Here is a 10242-nt window from a genome sequence, read left to right as displayed (position 1 = left end):
TGAGATAAGTGTAGATAATAACCCAGACTATACCCATCATTCATTCTACCTGCATAAAACCATTAAAAATAAATGTAAATAATGTCAGAAATGCAGAACAATAATAATAATAATAATAATAATAATAATAATAATAATGTGATTACAAATCATCTTCTGTAAGGACGCTCCAATAATAAACTGTGACATAAACCGTTCATGGTCCATGTAAAAGTTAAAGATTGATCTGAAGTGTAATTTATATGTCACTTCCTTGTAGAGTGAAGAGAAGATAAATCCCCCGAGTGTCCGGTCATTGACTCTGAAGACTCCAACAATCCAGGGAAGACGATTCCACAGGAAAACGGTAAAAACTTCTGAATCCTTTTCATTTAATAACAAAATCATCTTCATTCAGTGATCAGTCCGTGTCACTGGGGATCAGATCAGTAATTGTTGTTGTCACATTTATTTTGTAAATTAAGAAATTATTATCCAGAGGGGTAACTAGACAGTCTATACCGAGTGCTGAGATACATCCAGAGGGGTAACTAGACAGTCTACACCGAGTGCTGAGATACATCCAGAGGGGTAACTAGACAGTCTATACCGAGTGCTGAGAAACCTCCAGAGGGGTAACTAGACAGTCTATACCGAGTGCTGAGATACATCCAGAGGGGTAACTAGACAGTCTATACCGAGTGCTGAGATACATCCAGAGGGGTAACTAGACAGTCTATACCGAGTGCTGAGAAACATCCAGAGGGGTAACTAGACAGTCTATACCGAGTGCTGAGATACATCCAGAGGGGTAACTAGACAGTCTATGCCAAGTGCTGAGAAACCTCCAGAGGGGTAACTAGACAGTCTATACCGAGTGCTGAGAAACATCCAGAGGGGTAACTAGACAGTCTATACCGAGTGCTGAGATACATCCAGAGGGGTAACTAGACAGTCTATACCGAGTGCTGAGATACATCCAGAGGGGTAACTAGACAGTCTATACCGAGTGCTGAGAAACCTCCAGAGGGGTAACTAGACAGTCTATACCGAGTGCTGAGATACATCCAGAGGGGTAACTAGACAGCCTATACCGAGTGCTGAGATACATCCAGAGGGGTAACTAGACAGTCTATACCGAGTGCTGAGATACATCCAGAGGGGTAACTAGACAGTCTATACCGAGTGCTGAGATACATCCAGAGGGGTAACTAGACAGTCTATACCGAGTGCTGAGATACATCCAGAGGGGTAACTAGACAGTCTATACCGAGTGCTGAGAAACATCCAGAGGGGTAACTAGACAGTCTATACCGAGTGCTGAGAAACATCCAGAGGGGTAACTAGACAGTCTATACCGAGTGCTGAGATACATCCAGAGGGGTAACTAGACAGTCTATACCGAGTGCTGAGATACATCCAGAGGGGTAACTAGACAGTCTATACCGAGTGCTGAGAAACATCCAGAGGGGTAACTAGACAGTCTATACCGAGTGCTGAGAAACATCCAGAGGGGTAACTAGACAGTCTATACCGAGTGCTGAGATACATCCAGAGGGGTAACTAGACAGTCTATACCGAGTGCTGAGATACATCCAGAGGGGTAACTAGACAGTCTATACCGAGTGCTGAGACACATCCAGAGGGGTAACTAGACAGTCTATACCGAGTGCTGAGAAACATCCAGAGGGGTAACTAGACAGTCTATACCGAGTGCTGAGATACATCCAGAGGGGTAACTAGACAGTCTATACCGAGTGCTGAGATACATCCATAGGGGTAACTAGACAGCCTATACCGAGTGCTGAGAAACATCCAGAGGGGTAACTAGACAGTCTATACCGAGTGCTGAGATACATCCAGAGGGGTAACTAGACAGTCTATACCGAGTGCTGAGATACATCCAGAGGGGTAACTAGACAGTCTATACCGAGTGCTGAGAAACATCCAGAGGGGTAACTAGACAGTCTATACCGAGTGCTGAGAAACATCCAGAGGGGTAACTAGACAGTCTATACCGAGTGCTGAGATACATCCAGAGGGGTAACTAGACAGTCTATACCGAGTGCTGAGATACATCCAGAGGGGTAACTAGACAGCCTATACCGAGTGCTGAGAAACATCCAGAGGGGTAACTAGACAGTCTATACTGGGTGCTGAGAAACATCCTTTGAATCTTTGCTATGAGTGCACACAGGGAAGTATCTAGGTCATGTAGAAGCCCTCTGTCTATGGTGATAGTAGTACAGCCTCTCCTCTAGGTATAAAGGATGCCCCCTTTCTATGGTGATGATAGAACTGCCTCTCCTCTAGGGGTAGAGGATGGCCCTTGTCTATGGTGATGGTAGAACCTCCTCTAGGTGTAGATGATGTCCCCTGTCTATGGTGATGGTAGAACCTCCTCTCCTCTAGGTGTAGAGGATGTCCCCTGTCTATGGTGATGGTAGATCTTCCTCTCCTCTAGGTGTAGAGAATGTCCCCTGTCTATGGTGATGGTAGAACCTCCTTCTCCTGTAGGTGTAGAGGGTGCCTCCTATCTATGGTGATGGTAGAACCTCCTCTCCTCTAGGTGTAGAGGATGCCTCCTGTCTATGGTGATGGTAGAACCTCCTCTCCTCTAGATGTAGAGGATGCCCCCTGTCTATGGTGATGGTAGATCTTCCTCTCCTCTAGGTGTAGAGAATGTCCCCTGTCTATGGTGATGGTAGAACCTCCTTCTCCTGTAGGTGTAGAGGGTGCCTCCTATCTATGGTGATGGTAGAACCTCCTCTCCTCTAGGCGCAGAGGATGCCCCCTGTCTATGGTGATGGTAGAACCTCCTCTCCTCTAGGTGTGGAGGATGCCCCCTGTCTATGGTGATGGTAGAACCTCCTCTCCTCTAGGTGTAGAGGATGCCCCCTGTCTATGGTGATGGTAGAACCACCTCTCCTCTAGGTGTAGAGGATGCCCCTGTCTATGATGATGATAGAATCTCCTCTCCTCTAGGCGTAGAGGATGCCCCTTGTCTATGGTGATGGTAGGACCTCCTCTCCTCTAGGTGTAGAGGATGCCCCCTGTCTATGGTGATGGTAGGACCTCCTCTCCTCTAGGTGTAGAGGATGCCCCCTGTCTATGGTGATGGTAGAACCTCCTCTCCTCTAGGTGTAGAGGATGCCCCCTGTCTATGGTGATGGTAGGACCTCCTCTCCTCTAGGTGTAGAGGATGCCCCCTGTCTATGGTGATGGTAGAACCTCCTCTCCTCTAGGTGTAGAGGATGCCTCCTGTCTATGGTGATGGTAGAACCTCCTCTCTTCTAGGTGTAGAGGATGCCCCCTGTCTATGGTGATGGTATAGAGAGTAATGGTAAAGACAAAAAAGCGCTCATAGGATAGTATTGTTTGATTATGGATGTTTGATAGGTAAGGTAATTTGCTCACCTGATCGAGTTGTGCTCATAACAGGGCACAACTCCAGTGTAGGTATGTAGTGAAAGAGGTCTGTGGCAGCCTGTGCTTCAAAGTGGTCTCCAAGTTGGGCGACTAGACCGGTTGGAGTTAGGCAGTAGAATCGAAGGTAGGATGGAAGCGGTGGGCGCACAACAAAACTCGATGTAAGTATTCTCCAGGGAATTTTTATTTAGGATGAAGGAAATGGATCACAGGTCATCACAACGCGTTTCGGGGAACGCAAGTCCCCTTTTTCAAGTGAACAATTATCTAAAAAATGGTAAAAGAGCAAGTGTACATAAAAAGGGGAGGGGGGGGGGATATGTAGAGTGGTACATGGGATAAAGTAATTGATAGTAAAACCAAAACTAAAGCATGAGTTGGTGTGTGCATTAATGTAGGAAACTAATGCATGAGTTGGTGTATGCATTAATGTAAACATGAATAATAATTAATTTAATGACCTATTTGGTCAGAAATAAATAAATAGATAGTTAAAAATAGGATCAATTAATTTAGTGGCATATATGGTCAGATTATGAATAAATAGATAAATGTGTTGAGAGGATGGAATTGCAAATGTATATCTATGAAGACAAAAGGAAATATAGCATAAAAGGTGTTACAAATGTGGCATAACATATGTAAAGACCCGATTCAAAGATAAATACTTAAAAGTTGTGAGGGGCACATGACAAAAAAGAGAGAATGATAACATGGAATCAATTCATTTAAACATACATTTGAAAACATATTAAAATAGAATCAGAATTCATTTGAAAATACATTTGAGAACATATTAAGTCAATATAAAGGAGGTGGGATGATGGGAGTAGGCCAATTATGAAAGATATATAATTGGTACAAAAGTAGCAAGAGCGTATGTGGAGACACGATTACAAAGAATTAAATAAATAAATACATAAATAGATAATTTCAATTAATTGAATGAATATTACACAAGGAATTACTGTGTGTCCGAATATAGATTGTGTCTTACCGGTCTCCGGGGGTTGAGGGGAGAGCGTCCGGAGGCTTTGGCGCGCGTTGTGGCGCTCGTGTTTAAATGCCCGCCGGAGTGTCAGTCTGACAGGGATGCGCGATGTGTGCGCATGCGCAGTGGATGTCGGGAGCGGGTGACGTCAAGGGGAACCCGAGAGTCAGATGGACCAATGTGAAAATGGTCTGGGAAAGTTGTCTGAGGTATCTTATGTATGCAAAAGTTGGGACTTGTATATGGATCATCGCTGGATATGAGGGGGAAAGTCTGGTGATTGTTGGAAAAGGGATGACTATGTGGTAAGGGGGGATAGGGAGAGGTTTGCTATTAGAGGTGATGGGGATGGGAAAGGGGAAGGGGGGAGGGGGAAGGGGGGAGGGGGCGGGGGGGGGGAACTTGAGAGACTCCATAAAAATAAATAGGTTGGATATATAAAAAAAGGATAGTAAAAAATGAAAATTGAGATTAAGAATTAAAAATTGAAATTGAAAAATTAGAAATTATCTTCAAACATTTCGTTCAAGCCTGCTGGGTGCAGACTGTTTAATTTGAATATCCAGAACATTTCTCTTTTTCTTAACCGTTGAAAACGGTCGTGTTGTGTTTCTGTGATTTGTTCAATAGGTGTGATAGAAAAAGTTGCAAAATCTTTATTGTGACATGCTAAAGCATGTCTGGAGACACTATGTTTCGTGTATCCATTGGTTACCTTACTTCTGTGTCCGTTCATTCTTATGTGTAAGCTCTGGCAGGTTCTGCCGACATATTGGAGTCCACATGGGCATTCCAGAAGGTAGATTACAAAGGTGGAGGCGCAGTTGATAAATTGTTGAATTTTGAAAGTTTCCCCTGTCTGGTTGCTGATGAAGGTTTTTTTCTTATGTTGGATATTGAGACAGCATTTACAATTTTTGCGGCCGCATTTGTAGCTGCCTGTTAAATGTGGAAGAAGGCTTGTCTGTCTGGCTTTTTCCTTTTTGATCCGAAGCTTGGTCGGGGCTAATAGGCCTTTGAGTGTTTGGGATCTTCTGTATATAATCTTTGGTTGTTTTGGTAAATCTTTTTTCAAGAAGGGATCATTGAGGAGGATAGGCCAGTGTTTATTGAGAATATTGGTAAGCGTATGATGGTTCATATTGTAGTTTGTGATAAAGGTTGGGATATTAGTAGTAGTTGTGGAGTCTCTTTTTGGTTTGGTAGATGGTTTTAGACATTCTGCTTGAGAGAGAGAAAGGGCTCTGTTGAACGCTGCTTCGACTAGAGGTTGAGGAAAGTTCTTCTCTTTAAATCTCTTTTTTAAAAGTTGACTCTGGGATTTATACATGTTTATATCTGTGCAGTTTCTGCGGATCCTCCTGAATTGGCTGAATGGGATATTTGTTTTCCACTTGTTGTGGTGTGAGCTCTTGTAGTCCAAATAGCTGTTTGTGTCAACTGGTTTGAAGTATGTGCTGGTCGAAATTCGGTTATTTTCTGAGGAGAGATGGAGGTCCAAAAACTCAAGTTCTATGGGAGAAAAGTTCGCCGTGAAGGATAGGCCGCAATTGTTGTTATTGAGGTATTTGATGAATTCTTCGATGGAGGTTGGGGAACCTTTCCAGATTAGTAGAAGGTCGTCTATGTACCTTTTGTATAAGACTATGTTTTGTTCCCATAGTTTATTGTTGTAAATATATTCTTCCTCAAACCTCCCCATGTACAGATTGGCAAAGCTGGGGGCAAAACGTGTCCCCATAGCCGTTCCTTTCACTTGCCGATAGACGGTGTTCTGGAATGTAAAATAATTGTGGGTGAGTATGTAGTGGATGGCTTCAAGGATGAAGTTACTTTGCGTCTCAGGCATAGTTGGGTCATTGTGAAGATAGTACTTGACCGCTTCGATGCCTTTTTGATGGGGAATATTAGAGTATAGTGCCGCTACATCGAGCGATAGCCACACAAAGGAAGGTTCCCATTCGATTTCTTGGAGTGTTAACAGGACACTTGTGGTGTCACGGAGATAAGATCTGAGTTTGGTGACATGTTTCTGAAGCAGAATGTCTACATAATGAGATAAATTACAGGTGAGGGACGATATTCCCGAGATGATCGGTCTGCCGGGTGGGTTGGTGACATCTTTATGCACCTTTGGAAGGTGATAAAAGGTTGGCGTAACTGGGGCTTCTATCCATATGTAAGATTTTTCCTTTTTGGTGATGATGCCCAACGTTAGGGCTTTGTCTAACAGGGTTTTCAATTCTGTGGCATATGTGTTGATTGGATTGCATGGTAATGTTTCGTAATACTCCGTATCTGAGAGGATTCTGGAGGCTTCAGATAAATAGGCTTCTTTGTTTTGTATAACGACACCCCCGCCCTTATCTGCATTGCGGATGACTAGATCAAGATTGTTGGTGAGATTTTTGAGGGCTAGTCGTTCTGAGGGTTTTAGGTTATGGCTCGTTTTTGGGTTCCTTTTGGTGTTGTTGTTCTTGTTAATGTTCCTGAACTCGTTTTCCACCATAGAAAGGAAAGTCTCGATATGACTGCCTCTATGGTGTGTGGGGTAAAATTTTGATTTTGGTTTGAGGCCTGTTTGTATCATGGGGACATCAATCGGAGTTATTGTAGCGGTTTCGGTCGGATTTACTTGTGAGGGAGGATCTAATTTAGATGCTCTGTTTGCTTCAATGTTGAAATGGCGGGTAAGGGTGAGTTTTCTGATATAGGAGTGGAGATCGTTGAAAAGGTCAAATTCACTGAACTTTGTGGTAGGGCAAAAGGATAAACCTTTAGTGAGGAGGGAAATTTCGTTTGGATTTAGTGTGTATGTTGATAAATTGAAAATCTTTACTTTAACTTCTTGTTCTTTTTGGTTTTCTGTATGGGGACTTGTGGTTCTGGCGGTATGAGAATTGGATTTGGATTGGCCTCCTCTACATCCTCTTCTACATTTTTTCTTTTTTGGCTTTTCATGGAGCCCTGGTGAAAAAAATGGTGGATGGTATTTTGTCTTGGTGGGCTTTTTCCAAGGAGATTTTTCGGAGTTATGGATTCTGGCAGGGGTATATAAGGAGCTGAATTCGGAGTTAGTGGAATGTCGAGGTCTATTTCAGTGTCATCAGATGGAGACTGGGTTATTGGGATGGTGACTTCATGGGTGGTGAAGTCTAGGGGGGTAATCTGATCAATGTGGCAGAAAGTTGTGGGTGGTAGGCCTAGGGGTTGGCCGGTTTCTAAGCGGTGGGATGTGTTGGAGATGGGGGGAGTGAAGAATAAAGGGGTGTCCTTGTTGTCGCCTGAGGGAGTGGTGGAGGTGAAGCAGATGGCGTCAAACTGTGTGGAAGTATGGTGTTGGATCTTGGGTGGTTCAACTGAAATGGAGAGCACGGGGCGTGCTTGGGGGTTGACCATGGACATTATTGTAGGTCCAGTGTGCGTATGTCTGGGTTTTTTGTTTCTGGTGTTAATAAATATATTTCTAGGTTTGTTCTGGTGGGGATGCGAAGGTGGTTGATGATGGGGGGGTGGTGGGCGGCCACTGTTTGTGTGGGTTGTGGTCTGTCGTCTATTGGATTGATTGGATCTGGTGGAGTTGTGAGCTGTATCGCTGTTGGAGGTATGGCAATTTGTAATTGTGGAATCAGTTTTGGTTGAAGTCCAAAATTTGATGTTACCTGTCTGGAAATCATTCCTATCTCTTTTGAGTTTTTTGAGTTTAGTTTCGATTCCCTCTTTTTCAAAGGAAAGGATTCTATTGGTGATGAGTCTGTCAAATTTCGTAAATTCAGGGTGTGTTCGATGGGTCTCGAGAGTTTGGTGGCAGAAGGATATCTCTCGGTTGAGGGTATTGGTGAGTTCTTCCCTCTTTGAGATTAACATATCTATTAGATTGTTGGCACAATCCAAGAGATAGGTGTCCCATTCTTTTTGAAAATGCGTGTCATTTTTAAAACAGCATTCAGTTCGGATTCTGAGACCGCGAGGGACCAAGCCCTCTTTGCGGTACAGTCTTAGAAATAGTGCATCTAGATGATGTTGGATCTCGTCTTTCAAGAGTTTCTCCAAATGGTGGAATAGTTTCAGGAGTTCTGGGGTGGAGATCCCTGTTGTGTTCTGGATGTCGTTTTCATGGGTTGATTTCGGTACTGGTTTGTCGTTGATCCATTGAGCTATGAGGAGTTCTCTTTGTTGGACTCTCTGGATACAGTAGTCCATCTTGTTGGTGTTTTCAGTGCAGGATGCCTAGAGCAGCTAGAAACTGGGTGGAAGCCAGTGATAGATCCGGTGCTCAGTTGGGAGTGCCGGTAAGGTATAGAGAGTAATGGTAAAGACAAAAAAGCGCTCATAGGATAGTATTGTTTGATTATGGATGTTTGATAGGTAAGGTAATTTGCTCACCTGATCGAGTTGTGCTCATAACAGGGCACAACTCCAGTGTAGGTATGTAGTGAAAGAGGTCTGTGGCAGCCTGTGCTTCAAAGTGGTCTCCAAGTTGGGCGACTAGACCGGTTGGAGTTAGGCAGTAGAATCGAAGGTAGGATGGAAGCGGTGGGCGCACAACAAAACTCGATGTAAGTATTCTCCAGGGAATTTTTATTTAGGATGAAGGAAATGGATCACAGGTCATCACAACGCGTTTCGGGGAACGCAAGTCCCCTTTTTCAAGTGAACAATTATCTAAAAAATGGTAAAAGAGCAAGTGTACATAAAAAGGGGAGGGGGGGGGGATATGTAGAGTGGTACATGGGATAAAGTAATTGATAGTAAAACCAAAACTAAAGCATGAGTTGGTGTGTGCATTAATGTAGGAAACTAATGCATGAGTTGGTGTATGCATTAATGTAAACATGAATAATAATTAATTTAATGACCTATTTGGTCAGAAATAAATAAATAGATAGTTAAAAATAGGATCAATTAATTTAGTGGCATATATGGTCAGATTATGAATAAATAGATAAATGTGTTGAGAGGATGGAATTGCAAATGTATATCTATGAAGACAAAAGGAAATATAGCATAAAAGGTGTTACAAATGTGGCATAACATATGTAAAGACCCGATTCAAAGATAAATACTTAAAAGTTGTGAGGGGCACATGACAAAAAAGAGAGAATGATAACATGGAATCAATTCATTTAAACATACATTTGAAAACATATTAAAATAGAATCAGAATTCATTTGAAAATACATTTGAGAACATATTAAGTCAATATAAAGGAGGTGGGATGATGGGAGTAGGCCAATTATGAAAGATATATAATTGGTACAAAAGTAGCAAGAGCGTATGTGGAGACACGATTACAAAGAATTAAATAAATAAATACATAAATAGATAATTTCAATTAATTGAATGAATATTACACAAGGAATTACTGTGTGTCCGAATATAGATTGTGTCTTACCGGTCTCCGGGGGTTGAGGGGAGAGCGTCCGGAGGCTTTGGCGCGCGTTGTGGCGCTCGTGTTTAAATGCCCGCCGGAGTGTCAGTCTGACAGGGATGCGCGATGTGTGCGCATGCGCAGTGGATGTCGGGAGCGGGTGACGTCAAGGGGAACCCGAGAGTCAGATGGACCAATGTGAAAATGGTCTGGGAAAGTTGTCTGAGGTATCTTATGTATGCAAAAGTTGGGACTTGTATATGGATCATCGCTGGATATGAGGGGGAAAGTCTGGTGATTGTTGGAAAAGGGATGACTATGTGGTAAGGGGGGATAGGGAGAGGTTTGCTATTAGAGGTGATGGGGATGGGAAAGGGGAAGGGGGGAGGGGGAAGGGGGGAGGGGGCGGGGGGGGGAACTTGAGAGACTCCATAAAAATAAATAGGTTGGATATATAAAAAAAGGATAGTAA

At 43.1% G+C, this 10242-nt stretch overlaps 1 protein-coding gene across 1 annotated transcript in view; it reads left to right on the top strand.

The window, feature by feature from the left end:
• The first annotated feature begins 284 nt into the window (after positions 1-284).
• The window catches only part of LOC140069254 (NACHT, LRR and PYD domains-containing protein 12-like), a 56088-nt gene continuing 46130 nt past the window's right edge, over positions 285-10242 (top strand). Inside the window, exon 1 of the mRNA XM_072114738.1 lies at positions 285-346. The gene's annotated coding sequence lies outside the window, so the exon portion shown is untranslated. The remainder of the gene's footprint in view (positions 347-10242) is intronic.

The sequence above is a fragment of the Engystomops pustulosus genome, chromosome 7, assembly GCF_040894005.1.
Source record: "Engystomops pustulosus chromosome 7, aEngPut4.maternal, whole genome shotgun sequence".
Taxonomy (NCBI): domain Eukaryota; kingdom Metazoa; phylum Chordata; class Amphibia; order Anura; family Leptodactylidae; genus Engystomops; species Engystomops pustulosus.
Note: the sequence above shows the minus strand (reverse complement) of the source record. Positions and strands in the feature narration are given on the sequence as shown.